The following is a 22,800-nucleotide window of genomic DNA, read 5'->3' as shown; positions in this document are numbered from 1 at the left end:
CCGACAGACTTCTTAAGTTACCAGGAACATATGCATAGTCATCAGAGGTCATTGGACAGTGACAGGTGCATGTGGGCCCTATAATTTAGGAGGTTCTGCCACAACATAGCGCAGGATGTGCTTGATCAGTGCCAAATGTGGCTCACGTGGGTCATGCAAGAATAAGTAGACCTGCTGAACAGCAAAAGCCAAGTCTAGCCGCGTCATGGACACCGGTGAGGCTTCGGTGCTCAAAGGGGTTGGTGATCGGGGCACCGTCAGTAGCGGACAGCTTGGTTCGTGCATTAGCCGGCGCTGCAGTGGGGTGGCACTCTAACATGCCAGCCCGCTAGAATAGATCGATGGCGTACTGGCGCTAGAACAGGGATAGGCCGGAGCAGTCTCGTATCATAGCGATCCTGAGGAAGTGGTGGAGGTCACCGAGATCTGTCATGGCGAACTTTGAGTGGAGGCATGCTGTGACATGCCAGAGTAGCTTAGGAGACGATGCCGTGAGGATGATGTCATCGACGTAGAGGAGCAGGTGGGCGACGCGATCGCCATCTTTGTTCATAAAGATAGAGATGTCAGACTTGGACATAGCGAGGCCAATGGTGTAGATGTAGTTGGCGAATCACTGGTTCCAAGCTTGGGACGCCTACTTTAGTTCATACAGGGACTTCTACAGCAGCCAGACATAGCCGGGAGTAGCCGGGTTGATGAAGCCAAATGGCTGCTGACAGTAGACCGCCTCCTCCATGTGACCATGGAGGAAGGTGTTCTTCACATCTAGCTAATGGATGGGCTAGGAACACGAGGCAGCGATGCTAAGGATGGTGCGGATCGTCGTTGATTTGACAACCGAGATGAAGGTCTCATCATAGTCAACGCCAGCTGGCTTGGAGAAGCCGCAAATGACCCCACGCGCCTTGTGCAGAACTAGAGTCCCATCAGAGTGGAACTTGTGTTTGAACAGCCACTCGCTGGTGATGATCTTGGCACCAGGCGGTTGAGGTACTAGGTTCCAAGTGTCGTTGGCGAGGAGAGCATCATATTCCATCGACATCGCAGGACGCCAGTTGGGGTCGGCAAGGGCGCTGCGATAGTTGGCTAGAGGAGGTCGTCGTGGTGAAGAAGCCGAAGCGGTCTAGCGAACACAGACTGCATGTCTGCAGCCATGTCACCAGGAGTGAGGGTGGAACTAGGGGAGCCACAGGGGGTGCCAAGGACGCCGTAGGGGCACCAAAGGGGGCGCCAGGAACGCTGTAGGGGCACTAGGGTGTAGGAGGCGCCGTGGGCGCTGCGGGCGAGGATCGTGGACGTCGCTTATAGGTAGCATCAAAATGACCGGTCCTGCCCAGACACAAAGCGGGGTGCACTGGGGCCGGGTGAAAGGTCCTAAATGGCTAGAGGGGTGAGAATAGCCTAATTAAAAATCTACAAAGCATTAGAGCAAATTGTTAGACAACAATAAGGCGATAATGCTATTTTGCTCTAGCTCTACAAAGTGCTATGCAAGCCACCTACCAATTTCTAGTTGCTATGATCTCTATGTAAATATCACACACGCAAACAAGCTAAGTCACAACTTTTACTACTAATGAGCTAGTGAAGAAACTAAATACAACTAATTACAACTAACAAGATTAGCAACAAGCTCTACAGAAGATATAAACTATGAATGTAAAGATCAAGTGTGGAAATGGTATACCGAACCGGCGGTTGGTATTTCTTATGTTCATAGATGAATCCCAAGCGCACGGAATACTGCTGTAGCAATTCACTAGGAGTATTAATTCTAGGTATCGTATCCATAGGGAAACATGTGAGATTAACAATGGTCTAACTTAACCAGGGATAGCAACAAGTTAAAGATAAATAGGAGTAAAGAGAGGTCATCTAAGGTTCTTGACTTCTAACTTAAAGAAGAGTTGTATTCTAATGTTCACCTGGGAACATTACTAAGGAAGAGCATAGCAGAAATATAACTTCTACCATCGCAACATAGGTTCTACTAGGCCTACAAACGGGAGGTGGACTACATAGGTTCAACGAGACTATCACTCCCCCGATCTACCACATGTTCTGGAATGTAGGGTCCATCCACGAGTAGATGAAAGTCTAAACACTATGCTTATACTAATGATTACTACCTTAACCCCGAATGCAAGGATTAAAACACTCAAACGAGTCATGATCCTGATGAACACAAAGAACACAATACTTACTTTGGGTTAGAAATCAATTACCAGAGATGTCTCAGATGCAGGCTTGAGCAGAACCTAAATCCGCTAAGGTACAAGTCGAAGAGTGATCACCGACAATCCTGGTACTTTCTCCAAACTCTTCCCTCACTCTCTATCTCACTATTTTCTATGTACAAAGAACAGATCCTACTCTAGAGGACTATTCATCTCTTGAATTGCGATGCCTTCTTGAGAGGGGTCTGGGGTCCTTTTATAGGGTCGCCAGCCACCCTGTGGGCCCATGAATCCATGGCACAGCTTCATCTCCACTCTCCATTCCAAACCGACTTGTGCATGGTGGAGATTGATCCTTAGAGGCAGTGGTGCAACTTTGGGTGGTTGGCCGACCTAGGCGGGGGGTCGATTGACCACCCCCCCATGGGGTGTGGGCCCTCTCTCTTGATTCTAGAAGGTGTCCCCACATGTCATGGAGTGTGTATGATGCTTGGACTCCACTTGTCACGTCGGTTTGCTTCACATGTGGGCCCATGGATAATGTGACTTGATCTTGAGCCATTGAGAGAGAACACAAAGTTGATCCAAGGGTTGAGGATCACTTTGGAAGGTTTCACATGGATCATGCCACCTTGGCATGCCTTGGTGGGCCCATGGGGGATCGGGCGACCCCCCCTATGTGGGTCCCACTGGCTTATTTCCTTCTATTTTGTCATCTTCTGTAGAAACATGCTTCCAAGTACAAGTGGAACTTGTTATTGATAAAATATGTTCATGACATGTTATTCTTCCTTTGAAACCGAGGTTGTTGATGGTGTTTTGAGTATATTGATTTATGACATTTTCACCGTCAACAGCTAGAAGGAGGTCTAGGATGGCCAAAGGTTGGGTCCTTGGAGTAATGTAGGGGTGCAGCCAACAATTGGCAAGGGTGGTTTTGGCTTTGGGGATGAAGGCTTTGAGGTGAGGAGAAGAAGAAGAAGGTGAGTTTAGACGGGATTTTAAAGAAAACTGAGGTCATTCAAACACAATGTTGCTCTACTCCAATTTTGTGCTAGGTTGAGCGACATAGGCTAGGTCTAGAGAACCCAACACCTAGTTCGGATGCCCACACATGCCACAAATTAACATGTACACTTCTAAGGTTTAAGGTAACTAGAAATATAAAAGCGTTGGCTATAAACAAGCACAAGAAGAAATCATGATTGTAAAGTTAAGTTTGAGCAAATTGTTAGCAAAGTTGAACAAATTTAATCACATCCACTTCTTCATTTTCATGATTATTGGGTTCAAGGAAAACCTTTAAGCATTGTCCATTTACCTTAAATCCTTTGTTTCTTTGAAGTGTGATGGGCTCCATGTGATGACTTGTGGACAACTTCGAATGGACCATCCCACTTGCTTCTTAGCTTTCCATGCATGAATAGCCTTATTCTTGAGTTGAATAGTAGTAACTTGTCACCTTACTTGAGTTCTTTCTTCTTGAGCCTTTTATTAGCCATCATTTGATTCTTTCCATGCAAATCTTGACACTATGGTATGCCTTCTCTGTCCATTCCTCAAGCTCAGACAATTGCATTCATCTATTTCTCTTGGCTTGTTGAAAATTTATGTTCTACTTCTTGATTGGTCAATGAGCTCTAAATTCCAACTCAGTCAAGAGATGGTAGTAGGTCTTGCCATATATGAGCTGATAGGGTAACATCCCAATGGGTGTCTCATATGCAGTCCTATATATTCTTTCGAAGTTTTCGCTTGGCCACTTGTTTGGGGATGATATAAGGTGTGGCGTATTAATGGTATTTTATCTTCTGCGACAAATTGGCCATAGCTAGGTGAAATGTTGAGGCACGAAGAAATATATAAAAAGAAGACATAGAATTATGGACAAGTGGAAGAGGCAAAAGCGACAAAATTTCGAATGCCCAATATGTACATTGCGCATGATTAAAACCAATATGAAAAATATAAAGCTATGCATGTACTTCCTCGGTCCCATAAAAAAATGTCATTCTCACTTCGCGAGAAGTCAACGTATTTAACTTTGACCAAATATGTATAAGAAAATATTAATATTTATGGTGCATAATTAGTATCATTAGATGAATTGCTAAATATATTTTCGTAATAAACTTATTTGAAGATACAAATCTTACTAATATTTTCTACAAACTTAGTTAAACTTAAAATGCATTATCAATACGAATGCCGCAGTGAGACTCTTTTTGGACAGAGAGAATATATACATTAGTCTCAAGGTCATACCTCAGCACTTGTCATGTGAGGACAGAGAGTTAGCTATCAGACACTGGTCGAGACCTGAATAGGGGGGCATTTCTAGATACCGGAAGTTTCCTACGGACTTCTAAGACGCATTTTACTAGTCATCATCCTGCAAACGCGAGTCTCCAACATTTTGTCAAAAAAAACGCGAGTCTCCAACAACCGGATAACACTTTCGAGAGATGAAGGGATCACCTGCTCTCAGTCTCTCACAGCATTGGCATGTAGCTGATCTATAAACAACCGGCATGGCAGCCCAGGCGCCATCAACCGTCTGCGCAAGGCATCAGAGGAGTGGGCGCCTCGAGAAACCGCCTCACCCACTGATAAGGAGGCCCCACGACGGCCTCAGGGGCTGCGCCAACTCCTCCGACGGAGATCCCAGGCTCCCGACCGATGGGCGCCTGTTGGCGCACCCCCCGAAACCAACTCCCCAGAGTTGGGGCAGGAGTCACTGAGCAGCGGGCCCAACAAGGGTTCTATCAATGCTCGGTGCACACACTGCACCCCGACCTATGCTGCTAAAGTTGGCCCGAGCCATCAGGGCCTGCTACCGAGCCCTTAGAAGGACGTGGCGCGTCGAGTGATCGAAAGGCCTCGATCGAGAGCACAAATCTGGGTTTTGAATTTCAATTTAGTTGAAGACTTGGCTTATAGTGTTTCTTGTTGCATCACATGTCTTACCATATTATAAATCTGGGTTTTGAATTTCAATTTTTTTAATTTATTAGTTGCTACAGTTTTCTATTCTCAAGTTAATGGAACTCTTGTTCTTATTTTTAGCTTTATTCAAAATTTTGTTTTATATTTTATTAAAAATAATGATTTTAGGTTGTAGACTATACTCTTAATTACTATTGTGGCATAAACATTAATTTTGGTACTAGGCCACAGTGCTCAAGGTAAGCAATAGAGCTTGAAATAAGATCTAAGAGGGACAAAAACAATATTGACCTCAAGAGAATAATTAAGACTAATAATCAGTGTTTACTCCCAGAAATATCAAAGATCATGGAGATCATAGATACCTTTTGTGTAAAGGAATCACTGTGTTGCTCCAAATGATATCTATTGTTTAAATGTACACTTTATGGGATGTTTTAGTTTATCTTTAGTGGTAACAGATGTGATAATTTGGATGCAAATTTAAGGGGTTATAATTAGATCATCTATCATAATGGCGTGGTGCATCATTGATGCAAATTTAGGGTCACTTTAAATTATATTTCATAATGGCATAATAGAATATGTTGGTAACTTAAATGTGGATTTATTAGATGGTCACTTTATATTATTTTTTATAATTGCAAAGATAGGTATATTTTTGGAAAACATAATATATCTAATGGATTATCAAATGTGGTTATAGTCTACCTTGATGGCCTGATGTTTATGGTTTTTTGTGGAAATTTCTAGGTTCTATCATTTTTTTTTGTAGCCCATCTCATGTAGATTAACATGGAGAGTTTGTTGGAGACATTTAATTAACAATATCAAGATAAGGTCACATAATTTCTGCTAATGTTTTTAAACATCGCCATAGTACATCGATATGGTTAACACACTTTTATTAGGAAAATAAAATACAAGTGGTACTCAAATCATGGGATTTCAATTATTCCTAGTTACCAACAACATTCCAACAAACTGAATAAACTTGCATATGAGTTTTTTTTATCCCAATAAGTGGACGTAAACAAAGACCTTTTGTCCAAGTGCCATTCTGTCAAGTTTAAGAAGTCGAAATGCACTAAAATGCCATTTTGTGGCCAAAACTTCGGTAGGTATATATAAATATATTATTATTGTATTCCTACCGCCTTTTCTTTGAAGAGACAACAAAAGGTGACATGGAACCTTCGGTGTGTAAAAAAAGAGTTGCCATATTTTAGGCAACCATCTTAGACAACCAACTGATAATATAATTAAAAGGATAATTTATATTTTTTTGTATAGTTAAATAATGACAAAATTATATGTTGTATGAATAATAATAAAAAATCAGGTACCTGAAATATATGAGAAGTGGATAAAAAATGCTTCTTTCTGTTACCTAAAATATTAGCCTTGTTCCATGCAGCTAAAAAGCTCTGCTGCTGCCATAAGCCGCTGCTAGTACAGTGTTTCCGGGGAGAGCTGCAGCAGCTAACACAACTGTGCCAAACAAAAATAGTTAGATATAGTAGCATCAAACTCATGTTTTTATCAATAATATGAATATTTAGGTTCCTCAATCGACATGGAAGCCAGAAGAAATGGTAGGGAAGCCAGAAGAAACGCTTGGCAAGTGGTGACAGAGAATGTAAAAAACGGCATGTTTAATCACATGGGTAGGTATCTTACCTACGGAGGTACCCACAAAAGTACAGGTCAGCATCAGTTGCATGTTTCATTAGTACTATCCCCTTTCAGATTTGACCAATTCCTCGCTTTTTTTCTCTGCATGGATCGGTTTTGCTCTCCATTTTTCCTTACTCTTCTCACGTGAAAGAATGGAAGGAAAATTTTAAAAATATAGAAAGCTATATATATATTCTAGGTTTGTCCTAAGTCAAACCATTTCAAGTTTGACCAAATTTACAAGAAAAAACATCAATATTTATGACACCATATAGCCAGAATATGAAAATATATTTCATGATAACTAATGATACTTATTTGCTATCATAACACATCACCATTTAACTTCGTTTACTTAATGATAATACAATGCTCATTTCAGAGTTGGGATTATACGAAGTTGCTATGGCTAAGATGAGCTACAATTAAAAGCCAGATTGTAGGCTTTTCTGCCGCTTTTTCTTATCGTACCTTTTTCCATATACCCTATTAAAAGCCAGATTGCTATGACACGGGTATTATATATTATGCTACGAACCCATGCAAAGACTCTCGGAGCGCCTCCGATGTTCAGTTACAAGGAACTGTGTCAGGCGACACGTGGATTCTCTATAGTTAACAAGCTCGGTGGGTATTTCTACCATGGGTTCTTGCACCATCGGGGGCTCCAGGTGCCCAGTGGCGGAGCCAGGATTTCATTGCTCGGTTCGCTTAGCTGATAAGTCATGGCTGAAAGTATTGTTGGTTGATTTGTTACTATTCGTAAGCTGAAAAAGTACGGCTTATAAGCCAAACGAACAAAGCGCATAGCAGGGTATTCCACGTATAATGCAAATATACAATAGTAATAAGCAAAGTACAAAATGCAAGCAAATATACAATAGTAATAAAAAGAAAATATGCAATAGTACTAAGCAAAGTGCAAATAGGCTAGCACCCTTCTTCAAGCCGGAGCTGGGAGGGGGGCTGAGGGGGAGGGCCAGTCGGCCTGAGCCGGAAAGGGTGCAGCTGGGTGCTGCTGCTCTGCTACATCCCGCCGTCGTCGACGGCTCTTTTGCAGGGCACTGGTTGTCAGCGCTAGGGTCCAATGGGGCGCAGTTGAGCGGAGCTAGGAGGGGCGAGGGGACCACGCAACATCCAATATATTGTAACACTCTAAAATTTGTCTTTTCTAAAATAAAGTTAAACTGATTTAAATACTTGTTTTTGTGCTCATGAGATATAGGAAAAATAATATTTTTATTATATTAGAATTTATCATAAGGAGTAGCAACATGGATGTGCATACATGTCGGTGCATTTGATTTATTGCAATGACTGGTTGAATCCAAAATTAAAAATGAATTCAAAATGCTTTTGAAAATGAAATTAAAAATGGCTTTGAAGTAGAAGAAAAGAAAGAAAAAGAGAATTGAAAAATAAAAGAGTTTAAAAGGGTTGTAAAAATTATTTTTGGAAGCCTACCAAAATTTTTCATTTTTATTTGAGTTGAAAAGTATATTTGAAACTCTATTTGAATTTGCATTTGGTTCATACTTGAATTTGGTTTTAAAAACAAAATAGAAAAGGATTTGGAAAATGAAAAATCCTCTCTCTTATTTCTGGCCCATAGGCCTGTTCTTCTTTCTCTCCTGTGGCCCACTCTCTCCTCCTTTCCTTCCTCTCCCTGCAGCCCAACAGAGGCATGTTTCCTTTTTCCCCGCGCTCCCTTCTAGGGCAAACCCAGGCCAAAGCCCACGCTTGGATGCGCCCCGCCTCCTCTCCTTCGCTTGGCACGCTGAAAGCCCAGCCCTGCTTGTCAGCCATCTCCCTCCTCCAGCTCGTGCCCGAGCCGGACATCGCCGTCAGGTCCGCCTCCGCTACGCCCACTGGCGTTCGCTCCATGCACGACCCTCTCATAAATAGCGCCCTATGGCCTCGCCGCTGCCCTATCCAACCCTAGCGCAAGCCACCACCCCAATCCGAGCTCGCAGCGCCACAACCCTAAGCGTCGCCACCGCTGTCGAGTTCAAGCTGCCGCCGCCGTCGGTTCGTCAGCTCCCCGTTGCTGAGATCTATCTCGGTGAGTTCGTCATGCCGCCCTCTTGCTTTTTATGATCTCGGTTCGCTCCGTCGTGACCTGTAGGGTTTTCTTCAAGATCATCAGCGAGCTTCCTCGCCGCCATCCATGGCAGCCACTGCGTTGGCCCTTTCTCCGGCTGGCCGCGCTCTCTCTCTCTCCCTCCCACTTAATCGTAGTCGTCCATCACGTGATCAACGTCCCAGATTCAAAAATACCCCTTCGCCTGTCATTCTTGCTAAAGAGACCCCCGACTTTTACAAAATAGTACCCGCAGTCCTTGGCCGGTTTAAAATCCGATTTTATTTATTTTTAAATTCGAAAATGAAGTTCCATCTATTTACAAAATTGTCACTACCTTCGGTAGGCCATATCTTTTCCGTTTTAACTCTGATTTTAACCATTCATGTCGTGTTAGATTCGTAACGACATAATCTACACATTACTATCAATGTTTTCCATTTCAAGAGCTCTAGAATTTTATGGTTTAACACCTAACTTGAATAATGATTATGCAATTGAATTTTTCTAATTAAAAGTAGCTTAAGCTTTTCACCTTGGTCAATTATATGATTAGTTTTACCTTGTTTTTCTAAATCAAGTATAATTTAACTTAACTCAATTAAGGCATTTCTCTAAAGTATATTATACATGTTTTATATAGCTAAAATAAAGCCTATAATTTCTTTTCGAAGCAAATCTATCGGTAGGTGTATCTTTTTCACCATAGCTCCGATTAGCGTGCTTTTCGCGTCTGTGTGATCGTAGCAACACGTAGATTTGATTTTAAATTCTTTTTCACTGATTGGTGTATTGTTCTAATATAGTTATGTTTGAATGCTATGCATATTTGTTTGAATGCTTGTGTGATGCTTAATGATCTTGTCCAGTTAGTGAGCTATACGTGATGAATCAAGAAGCAAATCTTTGAAGATTTGGACTAGAAAAAGATCAGAGTTTTAAGGCAAGTATTGTATGGGATCTTCCTTGTTGTCCTATACACCTTTAATCACTTAATTCATATTGCATGTGTCTATCTTGATTACCGCTAAGGATTTCCTAGTACTTTGTAACATGTGCCTTGATACCTTTGGGTTATTGCATTGGGTTGTATGATGCTAGTGCTCAACTATTACCATGATCTTATAACTTGACTAATGGATTATGTAATAAACACTAAAAGATGTTTTTTGCAACATGGAACAAGGGGGCTAGAGCACTGGACTGTTTTTAGGGTGCTCAAGATTCCTCTCCCTAAGGACTTATGTGTAAGTGATAATCTAGGACTTACAGTATAGCTGTGAGGGCTACATGTCTCTGGCTTTAGCTTAGTATGAGGACCTTTTCTAGCTTGTTAGTGGTTACCTTTATGGTACAAGAGGGGATTCGACAGGTATGATCTCGCCTGCCAAGAGGGTGCACTTTGGTTTCTTAGTATTTTGTTAGTCACTCCTTGGAGTGGGGTTCATGATTATTGATGGGAAACCTTACCGGCCCTAACTTGTTAGACGAATCTTTGAAAGTCTTCATAGTGAACCCTGCTGACCTTTCTACGTTGTGGGTCAAGAGGCTAGCTACCTCAGGCAAAAGCATAAATCACGACTCATAGTGAAAGTGTATAACCTCTGTAGAGTGTAAAACTGGCATATCAGTCGTGCTCACGGTCATAAGCGGCCTTGGAACATTTACGAAATAGATGATGAACACAGATGATACTGATGATGAAGATGCTCAATAATAATTACTGTTTATGCTATTTATTATTCATGTTTACCTGATCATGTGTTTATATGGGCTCGTGATAAACTTGTTGCTACTCCTATGCTAAAATTATGACAATTACAAGCTAATCGCTGTTAAACCAGTGTCAGCCTTTTGAGCCTCATGAACCCATGTTATATTTGTTGAGTACGACATGTACTTACGCTTGCTTTATTTTTCACATATTTAGAAAAAAATCCTAGATGGGTACCAGATTGCTAGAGTTTGGAGAAATTAGGCTTGTGATCAGCCAGTCAGTTGTCCCTGTAGAAGTGGAGTCTTCACCTAAAGATCAGAGTTGTCTTTCCGCTATCTATACTCTGAGGTTGTATTCTTTATACTAATACACTATGTAATAAGCATTGTCTTATGATATTATCCTTATTTGTAGCTATATGTGAGATTTGACTTTCTAGGCTCACATATGGTGTGTATCTGATTTTGTTCTTAAAATCGGGTGCTACAAAGTGGTATCAGAGCAATGCTGACTATAGGACGCAAGCCTAGTAGAAGCTGGTCATTTTAAGATTTAGAAGTTGCTACAAAAAAACTTGCTTAATGAACCTTGATATTTTCTTCCCTACTATATCTCTACCCTTGTTATTCGTCTCTACCTTGGTGCTTATTTTGAAGTCTTTGTTCTCATCTTCACTTCTTGATTTGATATGCTTTTAGAACGGTCCCTCATCACCTTCTTACGTAATCTGAAGATGAGTCTTAGGATTGTTACCCCTAGTACAATGAGGATGATAGCATCACAAGTTGAGTCAATGATTGAATTGTGCACCTTTAGTGCTTTATTGAATTGTCATTATGCTTCTGCTAGTTTTGAATCTTTCTAATAATTGCAATGATCTTGTTGGGTGTTTCCACAATTTCATTTAGTTTATAGGCCTAAGGATTAATAAAATAAATAGTCGGGTTTTGGTTCTCTCCTGTTTTCTCTATTGTGCCTTCGGAGCAACATGTCTTTATCAGTTTATATCTCTGGCTTTGTACTACCAAAAATCATGATAAAATTCTGGACGACATTAGACTTCAATATCTTTCTCTGACCATAAGAATCACCTTGATAGCTATGTTGGTTATAGAGTTATGAAAATCATAAGACGATACATTGATGCTGTCTAAAGCCTAGAATAGTTTCTGTTGTGCACTACTTTTGACTACCTGAACTGTAGAATTTGGAAAAGTGTTCTATAAGGAAGTTGTGGAGAATTTGGTAAGCTTTCCAACAATATAAACTATAGCTATATTGGAATAAGATAATGAGAGTTACAAAGGAATTTTAGATTTCTTGTTCTTGCTCATACATGAGAGTATCATTGGGATGTCAGAACATCTTGATACTAGTTAGCTCATCTGGAAGAAGGTGCAAGCTACCTTTTTGTGTTCCCTAGTTTAATATTTCTTAAGGGGGATAGCTAAGTTGAAGAACTTGCAAGATAAAGTATCATACGTTCTAGTTTGCGCAGCAGAAGCGTGGTGGGCCCATAACCCACAGGTTCTAGGATCGAAACCTTTGGAGGAGATTAATAAGATAGACAATCGCTCTTTTGCCAACTATCTAACTAAGAAGGGTCCGAATGCTCAAGGTTCCATATGAAGTTCAGTTATGCTCTCTAGCTCTCACTTGGAAGAATCGGTTAATCTGGTTACAAGGTGTATACCTAGAGGATGTATGTCACTTAAGGGTTTCATCATCCAGAGTAAGTATCCTTTGCTCGGTTGATAAGTTATTGGATCATCTATGAGGAATGGATGCATTCGATAATATGGCTCTACGATTTGAGCTATCCTCAGCTTGGAGTCCAATCTTCAACATACCTAGGACAAGTAGGCATTGATGACATAGGAATAAGATATCTAATAAATACAGTTAGTTCTATGGAGTCTCAGGGAATCCCAATGATATACTAAGCATGACAAGAAGGTTTGGGATTGAAGAAAGTTAATGATGTGATTGGAATCCACTTGAAGATGTGAGTAGAATTTAGAGTTTTAATAATAAGGTTTGGTTAGAGGTTCAAGGGAAGTTTATCTAAGACCATCAAGATATTGATAGTATTACTGGAGAAGGTTGAGTTCGGATCAAGAGACCTTAGCTAAGTGTTTGAAGGAGTCCAAGAAGAGGTTGAAGTAAAACCTAGGTATTAGCTTTGTTAGATCAGGACAAGAGCTTTATATCTACAATGATGCACCTTGTCAAGGTGTGGGATGTGTCCTTATTGTAACACCCCAAATTTTGAATTTTTGAATTAGAGCTAAAATGATTTAATTTGGAATTATGTGCTCATGAAAACATAGGGAAAATAAAAAATTTCATTAAATTAAAATTCATCATAAGGATTAACAACGTGTTTGTGCATACATGCCGGTGCATTGGAATTATTGGAATGTGTGGCTTTGTCTAAAATTCAAAATGATTCAAATGGATTTGAGAAACATTTAGAAAAAAAAACCTTAACTTCCTCTCTCTCCCCTCTCCCTGCTGGAAGCCGCCTGCGCAGCCCAGCAGCCCAGCTCCGCTCCACCGTGCAGCCAGCAAAGTGAAGCCTAGCTCTACTCCCGCACGGCCCGCTCAGCTCCGCAAAAACCCGGGCCACTGGCGTCGGCCAGCTGATGCCTCAGGGCAACCATCTCTTCCTCCCGCGTTCACCGATAGCTCGGGCCCGCAGTTCAAGCCTTTCTCCTACCTCATGTAACCAGGCCAAACTCTGCCGCCGAGAGTCCGAGGTCGCCTAGCGTCACCTTGCCTTGCGCCTCAAGCAGCCGGTCTCATAAATACAGATCCCCGCACCGCTACGTCATCCTGTGCCCTCTCTGCTGCCGTCGGGATCTCGCCACGAAGACGAACTCGCCGCCGTCGCTGCAGTTGTCGTTTGCTGCCTCGCCATCGAGAAGAATCTGTTGCTGCCCCTCACGTCAAGCAAGACCTGGAGCCACCATAGCCGACGTACATCGTCACCGTGCCGCTTCTGCCGTCAAAACAATCTTGATGAGCCCGCTGTCTCCTCCTCCGTGACTCCGTCTACCCATGTTTTTCCCGCAGCCATACGAGGTCCTAGGCCCTTCACCGTGTTTCGCTGGTGAGCTCCACTCGCCGGCAATGGCCGTCACCTGCACCAGGACCCAAATCCGCTGAACGAGTCATGCGAGCGACGGAGCTAACAGAGCAGCCATGCAGCCATGCGATGCGTTGCCTTGATTCAATCTACTAGTTAGCTTGATGACCTCATCTTCCACGTCATGCTTTATTGTGGCCGTTTTCTTTTACAAAAATAAACCTTGAAATACAAGAGAAATACGTAATCATCCTGAGTCGTCCGTTTTTAGATCAATGGTCCAGATTAGAACTTACCCCTTCGCTGTTCTTTTTGCTAAAGAGTCCCTCTGTTTTTGACAAATAAACCCGCAGTCCAAAACATGTTTTCAGATTTTGTTTTCTTCATTTGAAAGCATATTTTGTTTCGGTTAAGTCTAAAATACGTTTTCTGCTATTTACATATTTGCCACTGATTTTGATTTAGCCATAACTTCTCCGTTTTAACTCCGATTTGATCCGTTCAACTTGCGTTAGGTTCATAATTTCATAATCTACATGTTCATACTACTGTTAGATGTGTTTTCAACTTTTAAAATTCGTGATTAAATTTAATCTATTATTTTAATAAAGGAAATCTTGTTTATTTCATATCTTCTACATTTCAACTCCGTTTTGAGCCATTCAAATTGCGTTAGATTCATAGCAACGAGATCTACGTGTTAGTAACAGTGTTTATCATGTCACTAATACTGGAATTTGATGGTTTGAATCATATCTTAAATAACAATTATGCAACTGGATTTTATAAATAGAATATGATTTGTTTCACTTTAGTTTTATAAATCAAATCTAAATTCGACTTAAATTATAATCACTATGAAATATCTTATATATGTTTTTATATCTTTAAAACACATGAAGCTAATAGTTTTATATTTTCTCCTATGAGCAAATCTTTCGGTAGATGTATCTTTTTCACCGTAGCTCCGATTAGCGTGCTTTTCGCGTCTGTGTGTTCGTAGCGAGACGTAGATTCGTTTTACAAACTTTTAATCTTGATTTTATGATTGGTGTACTATTCTAATTTAGATCTATTGTTTGCTTCGTGTATGATTGTATGGATGCTTGTGTGGTGCTTTATGATTTCGCCTAGTCGGTGAGATATACGTGGTGATCAAGAAGAGAAAGAAGAATGTTGAAGATTAAAGCTTACCAAAGGATCGGTGTTTTAAAGCAAGTATAGCATGGGATCTTCCTTGTTACCTATTCACCTTTAATCATTTACTTCATACTGCATGTGTCTACCTTGACTACCACTAAGGAATTCCTAGTACTTTGTTATCTTGTGCCTTGATACCTATGGGGTATTGCATTGGGTAGTATGATGCTAGTGCTCAACTACAACCATGATCTTGTAACTTGACTAATGGAATATACAATAAACATTAAAAGATGCTTTTTAGCAACATGGAACAAAGGGGCTAGAGCATTGGGCTATTTTTATGGTGCTCTAGATTCCTCTCCCTAAGGACTCATCTGTAAGTGATCATCCGGGACTTACAGTACAACTGTGAGGGCTATATGGATCTAGCTTTAGCTCAGTATGAGGACCTTTTCTAGCTTGTTAGAGGTTACCTTTATTGGCGTAAGAATGGCTTGCCAAATCGGGTATAAGACAGCCTCTACTCTTATGTGTATAGCCATGATGGAATTGTGCCATTTGACAGGGGGGTTCCTACATCTATTTGCCGAGTGAATCTAATGGCCCTAACTTGTTAGACGAACCTTTGAAAGGCTTCATAGTGAACCCTGCCAACCTTCCTTGGTAGTGGGTCAAGAGGCTGATCACCTCGGGCGAAAGGGTAAATCATGACTCATAGTGAAAGTGTACAACCTCTGTAGAGTGTAAAACTGGTATATCAGTCATGCTCATGGTCACGAGCAGCCTTGGAATATTTACGGAATAGATGATCACTAATGGTTGATGATGATGAATACTGATGATGAAGATGCTCATTAATGATTACTGTTTATGCTATTCATTATTCATGTTTACCTGATCATGTGTTTATGGGCTTGTGATAAACTTGTTGCCACCCAATTGCTAAAAGATGACTCATTAAAATCTAATCGCAGTTAAACCAGTGTCAGCCTTTTGAGCCTCATGAACCCCATGTTATATTTGTTGAGTACGACATGTACTTATGCTTGTTTTACTTTTTAAATCTTTTGATGAAAATCCCGGATGGGTACCAGATTGCTAGAGTTTGGAGGAATTAGGCTTGTGATCAACCAGTCAGTTGTCCCTGTAGATTGGAGTCTTCGCCTGAAGATCGGAGTTGTCTTTCCGCTATCTATACTCTGAGGTTATAATCTTTATACTAATACGCTATGTATCTAAGCATACAAGAAGAAAAGTAGTGGCTTGTTCATTAAGTCAACTAAGGAAGCGTGAGTTGAACTACCTAACATGTTATCTGGAGTTATCCATTGTGAAGCATGGAAGTACTATCTTTTTGGAAGTAAAAGTGGCATCTAGGTGGATCACAAGAATCTAAAGGATATCTTCACTTGGATGGTTTTGAGCTTGTGACATCATTGTTGGATTGAAGCAATCAAGGTTTTATGACTTGAAAAAGTGTTATCACTTTGAGGAGCAAAGTCATGGCCAATGACCTTAGCAACAGAGAATTATGCTAAGAAGGTTCTGGTGACACCAAGGACTAAGAATTGTACTCCAAGTTCGAGCAACTTAATGCGAATCATTAATGTTTTAAAGATTGGTAGTAGAATCTCCTTCTGACCAAGAGATTCGTCAGGCTCCATTGGAAGGGAATATTTTAAGAAAAAGAATTGGTATTATGGATTAAAAGGAAAGGTGGCCTAGTGATTGGAGTTACTAAGGGGTGATTGGAGTATTTGTCCAAATCTTGGAATCAGTTTGGCAAATTACTTAGAGTAAGGTCATCAAGTCATGCAAGCAGCAATGGAGTGGTAAAAGGAATCTAAAGGCAGAACGCTTCTATCTCTTTGATCACCATCGTCCGAATCTTGAGGACAAGATTCATCTTAAGGGGGTAGAATTGTAACACCCTAAAATTTGCATTTTCTAAAATAAAGTTAAACCGATTTAAATACTTCTTTTTGTGCTCATGAGATATAGGAAAAAGAATATTTTTCATTATATTAAAATTCATCATAAGGAGTAGCAACATGGATGTGCATATATACCGGTGCATTTGATTTATATCAATGAGTGGTTGAATCCAAAATTCAAAATAAATTCAAAATGCTTTTGAAAATGAAATTAAAAATGGCTTTGAAGTAGAAGAAAAGAAAGAAAAAGAGAATTAGAAAATAAAAGAGTTTAAAAGGGTTGTAAAATTTATTTTTGGAAGCCTACCAAAATTTTCCATTTTTATTTGAGTTGAAAAGTATATTTGAAGCTCTATTTGAATTTGCATTTGGTTCATACTTGAATTTGGTTTTAGAAACAAAATAGAAAAGAATTTGGAAAATGAAAAATCCTCCCTCTTATTTCTGGCCCATAGGCCTATTCTTCTTTCTCTCCCACAGCCCACTCTCTCCTCCTTCCCCTCCTCTCCTCGTAGCCCAACAGCGGCTTGTTTCCTTTTTCCCCCACGCTCCCTTCTTGGGCCAACCCAGGCCAAAGCCCACACTCAAACGCACCCAACCTCCTCTCCTTCGGTTGGCTCACTGATAGCCTGGCCCTACTTGTCAGTGGTCTCCCTCCTCCAGCTCATGCCCAAGCCAGACACTGTCACCGAGTCCACCTTCGCTACGCCTGCTGGTGTGCGCTCCATGCACGTCCCTATCATAAATAGCGCCCTATGGCCTCGCCGCTGCCCTATCCAGCCCTAGTGCAAGCTGCCGCCCCAATCTGAGCTCGCAGCATCACAACCCTAAGCGCTGCCGCCGCTGTCGAGTTCGAGCCGCCGCCATCGGTTCGTCCACTCCCCGTTGCTGAGATCTATCTCGGTGAGTTTGCCATGCCGCCCTCTTGCTTTTTAAGCTCTAGGTTCGCTCCGTCGTGGCCTGTAGGCTTTTCTTCAAGATCATCGGCGAGCTTCCTCACCGCCATCCATGGTAGCTGTAGCACCCGGTTTTAAGAACAAAACCAGATACACACCATATATGAGCCCAGGAAGTCAAATCTCACATATAGCTACAAATAAGGATAATATCAATAGACAATGCTCAATTATATAACGTACTTAGTATAGAGAGTATAACCTTAGAGTATTGACAGCGGAAAGACAACTCCTATCTTCGAGTGAAGACTCCAATTCCACAGGGACAACTGACTGGTTGATCACAAGCCTAACTCCTCCAAACTCTAGCAATCTGGTACCCATCCGGGATTTTCATCCAAATATTTGAAAAGTAAAGCAAGCGTAAGTACATGTCGTACTCAACAAATATAACATGGGGTTCATGAGGCTCAAAAGGCTGACACCGGTTTAACTGCGATTAGCTTTTAATGAGTCATGATTTAAGCATAGGAGTAGTAACAAGTTTATCTCAAGCCCATAAACACATGATCAGGTAAGCATGAATAATGAATAGCATAAACAGTAATCATTAATGAGCATCTTCATCATCAGTATTCATCATCATTAACCATTAGTGATCATCTATTCCGTAAATGTTCCAAGGTCGCTCGTGACCGTGAGCACGGCTGATATACCAGTTTTACATTCTGCAGAGGTTGTACACTTTCACTGTGAGTCATGATTTATCCTTTCGCCCGAGGCGGCCAACCTCTTGACCCACTACCAAGGAAGGTCGGCAGGGTTCACTATGAAGCCTTTCAAAGGTTCGTCTAACAAGTTAGGGCCGCTAGGTTTCTGTGGCCTGCGAATGTAGGGCTCCCCTTCCGACAGGCACAATGACGCGCAGCCTATACACTGACGAACAGAGGCCGCACTATATCCAACCCGGAACACACCCCTCTTGCGCCATAAAGGTAACCACTAACAAGCTAGAAAAGGTCCTCATACTGAGCTAAAGTCAGAGCCATGTAGCCCTCATAGCTGTACTGTAAGTCTCGGATGATCACTTACAGATAAGTCCTTATGGAGAGGAATCTAGAGCACCATAAAACAACCCAATGCTCTAGCCCCCTTGTTCCATATTGCTAAAAAGCATCTTTTAATGTTTATTGCATATATCATTAGTCAAGTCACAAGATCATGATTGTAGTTGAGCACTAGCAAAGCTACCCAATGCAATACCCCATAGGTATCAAGGTACAAGTACAAAAGACTAGGAAATCCTTAGTGGTAGTCAAGGTAGACACATGCAGTACGAATTAAATGATTAAAGGTATATAGGACAACAAGGAAGATCCCATGCTATACTTGCCTTATACACCGATCCTTTGGTAAGCTTTAATCTTCCACGTTCTTCTTCTTTTTCTTCTTGATCACTACGTATATCTCACCGACTGGACGAAATCATAAAGCACCACACAAGCATCCATACAATCATACACGAAGCAAACAATAGAACTAAATCAAAATAGTACACCAATCATAAAATCATGATGAAAAGTTTATAAAACGAATCTACGTCTCGCTATGAACACACAGACGCGAAAAAGCACGCTAATCGGAGCTACGGTTGAAAAGAAACGACTACCGAAACATTGCTTTTATTAGATAGAGAAAACTGAGCTCCTATTATTTTAAATATGCAAAAGCATGTGTAAGAGATTTCAGATAAATATCTATATTATATTACATCAAATTTATATTTGAATTAGAAAACTAAAGTAAAATTAATCATATTTTATATTTATAAACGTCCTAGGTGAAAACTCATTATTTATAGATTAATCAAATTAATATTTTATTTGATCTTTTATTTTTATATTGTTAGAACAGTTTACGAAATATTATGTTACTAAATGCTAATAATTTCTAATCCCTTCTAGCAACATAAATTAATAAAGACCAAAATGAATATTAACTTACAGCTATACGTATATACTTTTAATATGAAACTCCATAAAGCTCGCGAATCGGGTGCCTCCACGTGCCTCGTGCGTGTGTCCGCGTCGTTTTGCTCTACCCCGGTTCTTTCAATGCCGCCGCCTAGGGCCTCTGGGAAAAAAACCCCTCGCAGTGCCTCGACGCCTCCGCTTCATCCTCTTCCCCTCCCCCAGCTACCGTGGAAAGAAAAATGCCTCGCCGCCTCCGTCTCCATCTCCCCACCGGCCGCCACGCCCCCGGATGCCGCGCCTACCTGCCTCGCCGTTGGCTTCCTTCCTCAGATCCGCTTCACCTCCTCCTGTTCCCCAGCTGGGTCCCGACCCCGACCCCTGCGCCTTGGCGACGCCGTCGTCCTCCCCAGGCGAGGTCGCCGCCTTCCTAGTGCCGTGGCCGCCTCTTAGACCCCGAGCCGGCACGTCGACCTAGGCGGCCCTCTCTCTCCTCTTCCCCCTCTCTCGCCGTTCCTCTCCTGACGTGGGCGGAGCGGCAGCGGCCTCGGAACGTGGCGCAGCCCCACGCGTGCGCCCCGCCGGTGGCTGTCCCCGGCCACGGACCAGAGTGGCTGGGCCTCGCCGGTGGCTTCCGCCGCGGCTTCCCCCGGCGCTGCCTCCTCCAGGCGTTTCGTTTGCCGTCCACGAAACCCTAGCTTCCTCGCTGCCGGCGGCGGCTGCTCAGCTCGGGGGCTGTATCTGGCGGTATGTGACCATCTTGTTTCCTACTTCCCCTCATGGCTCCTTCGGCAGATCCCCTCTCCCTTGCGGACACGCGCTGGCCGGCGTGTAGGTTGCGACATCCACCATATCTCCTCGGTCCTTGTGCTCCCGAATCCGGGCGAACGAATGGTTGGCTGTCGCGCGCTGCCGCGGTTGGCGAGATGCAGCGGGTACCCTGCGCTGCGCGCCTATGCCACGCCACTGGCCCCCGTCCGCTGGTGCGGCCTCTGCCTGCGGTCAGCTGACCTGTTGGCCTGCACCTGCCACATGCAATTCTTTGGTACTGGATAGTGTCTCCGCATTTGTTTCCTATAGGCGAAAGCAAATTAATTTGGAGATAGTGACATAGTGCTACGTTTCCTATTGTGCAGGTCGGCTTCATGCTTCATTAAATTGACCGGCCCTTGCATGGTGCTTTGTGCATTGTTAAGAGAACCCTGCAACTGAATATGGTAATCCTATTGCTTCCATTCTTTTATGTGTCAGATTGGATACCTGCAGCTGAAAAAGTGAATGCTTATTGACATCTTTGTTTGTTCTTCTAGGCGCTCATCTTTTATGCTTTCTGCATTGTTAAGAGTAGCATATTTTCCCTGTTTCCATTCTATGTAATGATGTTTCATTTATTGTGACAATATTGCTTTGTTCCTGTGAGAAAAAAAAAATCCAGAAGCAATGGTTGCTGCCTTTTTTACTCCCATTTTGATGGGCGATTCCATCTCCTGTAAACTGTTCAGATTTAGTGCAGTTACCTCATTGCTTGGTGCTCCTACATCTTGAGATGAACAGGCCATTTATTGGGCATCCAAAGGTTCGTCTTCATATGCTTTAAAATTTGCACCCTTTTTTTGGTTGTTATACTTTATTGGTTGGATTCGTGCTTTGTTAGATGGTGACTACTGTCGCCAATTCTCCCTGTTGCACAGGTGCCTCCTATTGGAACATGTTGCCTCAGAGGCTGAGGCTGAGAGAAACCTAGCCAAGGGGGTTCCGGGCCTCAAAACATGAAACATTACTCAAAACATGAAACATTCGGCCTCCATTTCACATCCACGACCGTTTTAGTCATTAAGGAAAGGCTAATTGTTTATGTTAAAATAGAGGCTCCTAACTCACATTTTCAGATTTCCATCCATGACACAAAAAAGGTTGACATGTACTTTCAGAACTGATTTCTTTTTTCATCTTCGCTATGGCATTGTTTCTACATGATTTATTTCAAACTCTGCTATGCCAACATACCTCATATTTTGGTTAGACATATACTCTTCAATTTAGAACTACCAAAATGGAAATTCGTCCTTTTGCATGTGATTTGACGGATCTGAGTACTGTGCAGAAATAATTCCATCTTTATTAGTTGGCATTCCTTTATTATATCGACATTAATCTCGCATCCCTTTTTTTAATTTTTGGTTTGCTATAGTAATCGACATCGACATCAAAACATGTATGATTTGCTGCAGCTTGATTCCAGATATAATCACTGATGGCCATAGTGTTAACGGGTGTCCCAGGTATTCCCCCCCCCCCCCCCCCCCCCCCCCCCCGGCCTTTTTTGGCATTGTCCCTTGACTGATCTTCATCTATGGTTTCTATAGTAATCGACAGCAAAAACATATATGCTTTGCTGCAGCTTGAATGTTTGATACCGAAGGGAGCACATCATGTTCCCAATGAATAATAAAATTCAAAAGATTCACAAATCAGGCTAGAAGCGTACAAGGTACGCATGATTTTCTTTAATTCCTATATATACAACTGAGCACTGATATGATGTGTTGGTCTATCCTCAATGTTGCTCCAGTGCTATGTATGAAAGCTATCATCTCCTAAATGGGTATATGAATCATGAAATATCATGTATGCTTTACTGCAGTTTAGTGAGCTACTAACAAAAACCACTAACACCTAATCACTAAAACAACTACAACTACACTACTTTAGCGTCCTGATACATCCAGATGTTTTTCTTAGCAGAGGTTGCTCATCATTGCTATTTTATATGCAACACATTACTATGCCTTGCTTCGTGCAACCAACTAATTTGTATTACTAATGCAGGATGCAACAGGTGTTATGTTACTGCATAATCACATAAATGGAAGATCAGGAGATTGGTTGTTAAGTTCTCTGGTCTACCAAAAATTCTCAGAGTTGACCTTATCCTTCTTCATCAGGAGGTAACTATTCTTTCCCGATCCTCTTTGGTTTAATGTAATTTCTGTTGTCTACATTATTTTTATTACAGGGAAACTACATGCAAGGTCAGAGTTTAAAAAGAACTGGCTAATTATAAAAGTTGCTAACCTAATCCCACATCCAAACTTGGCCCCAAATAACCATCTGGCCCTGCTAAATAGCAAGCATGAGCGCTTGTGATAGGTATCTAGAATACTTACCT

This window comes from Miscanthus floridulus, chromosome 1, assembly GCF_019320115.1.
Source record: "Miscanthus floridulus cultivar M001 chromosome 1, ASM1932011v1, whole genome shotgun sequence".
Lineage (NCBI taxonomy): Eukaryota > Viridiplantae > Streptophyta > Magnoliopsida > Poales > Poaceae > Miscanthus > Miscanthus floridulus.
Note: the sequence above shows the minus strand (reverse complement) of the source record.